The following is a 1,725-nucleotide window of genomic DNA, read 5'->3' on the forward strand; positions in this document are numbered from 1 at the left end:
CCGTGATGCTACTGACCAGCTGATCCACTCCAACCACAGCTTCTATTTGCACTAATGTCCATAAACCTTTTCTGCTGGATTAGTAAATTCTTGTATATATTTGTGTTTTTATCTTGTTTTGTTTTTTAATCATATTCATTGTATTTTATTTTATTCTTTTCTTTCTGTAGGTATTTTACTGAATTTGATTTTTTTATTCATTCCCGGGGCGACACCAACAGTCCAAACCAAGTTCCTTGTATGTTGTGTACGGACTTGGCCATTAAAGCTGATTCTGATTCTGATTCTGATTCTGAGCAGGTTGACGTGTAAATGAGCCCAAACACTTGGAGACCGACAGGAACCAAGAACCTGCAGGACCTTCACGTCGTCTCTGCTCTCAGGCTTCACCCACACTGACCTTCATCTTAACACTAACATCTTCTGCTGTGTCTCTTCTGCAGTTTCACTAAAACAACAAGTCATTCTCTGATTCTCAGATCACACGAGCAGAAGAAAAGACGTCTTTGCTCTCAGGCTGCGTTCTGACATCAGTATTACAGGAGGACCAGATGTCGTGCCTCAGTCCGGGTCCGTCTGAGGACAGAATGCTGTCCAGGAGCTCACAGACAGGTTCTGTGTCAGCTGTAACGTCTGCATGAGTCTGGACTGACAGACGTGTTCTCAGCTTCAGGGTTCCATACAAAACAGTTCCAGAGGTGAAAGCTTTGCTGCTATTTTCTACAACTGACCCGCCTCCTGTTCACGGTTACACCTGCAGACCAGGTGAATGTCTTCTCATAGTCCACCATTTTTTATGCGTTATAATGTTTTTGCTGTGTTTTGTCAGCTCAGGTGTTATTGTTGCTCTTCTCTGTGAAGCACCTTGTAACTCGCTGAACTCTGTGGTGTCAATAAAGTTGATTTCCTGCCTCTTTTCCACCACAGGGACACGAGTTGTTGAGTTGTTTTGTGTCAGAACCTGTAAAAACCAGCTGGTGTCATTGTGACTCTCATTAATCTGGTTTTATACTTTAATCGTTGAAGGTGACAAACTCCTGAACCATAAAACTGACACCAGAAGATGAATCAAGAAAACATTTATTTTGTGTTTTAACTCATTTTATGCTCATCAGCTTCATAGGCCACATTTCATTGCAGCTTGTTCTGATCAAACTTGTTATTTCTTTCGTTGTTCAGGATGTTTCCAATAATCCGACATCATAAATATATAAACATAATATATAAAACTGCTTAATCAGCCGGATTTTTCCATCTGCTCTGAAAGGTCAGATTTGTCCAGAATAGATGAATCAGATGAAGGAAGATTTGAAATCAAACACAGCAGCCTCTTTGGTTGACTCCACCACATGTCGCCCCCTGCTGTCCAGCCAATGCCATCTAACCAGACTGGAGTTCCTTCAAGGTCAAGGTTCCTTCACTGATGCTGTGGGCAGATTTACGTATTTATTCATTTTCAAATCAAATCCAGTTTATTGTCATTACCTGTACACACACAGCGTTTCTTCAGGATCATTTAATCAGTACGTTTTGTGGAATGAACGTCTGTGATAGACACTAAACGTTCACTCTCGATGTCTCCTGAAGGGGGCGCTGCGTCCATGCGCGCAGCCATCACCATGGCAACATTTGTTTTCCTTAATCAAAATGCTAAAATATCAGAACAAAACCAGATCCAAAACTCACAGAGCTCCTCCCCCTGCCTCACACTGACCAATCACAGAG

This window comes from Stegastes partitus, unplaced genomic scaffold (assembly GCF_000690725.1).
Source record: "Stegastes partitus isolate 25-593 unplaced genomic scaffold, Stegastes_partitus-1.0.2 Scaffold2363, whole genome shotgun sequence".
Classification (NCBI taxonomy): domain Eukaryota; kingdom Metazoa; phylum Chordata; class Actinopteri; family Pomacentridae; genus Stegastes; species Stegastes partitus.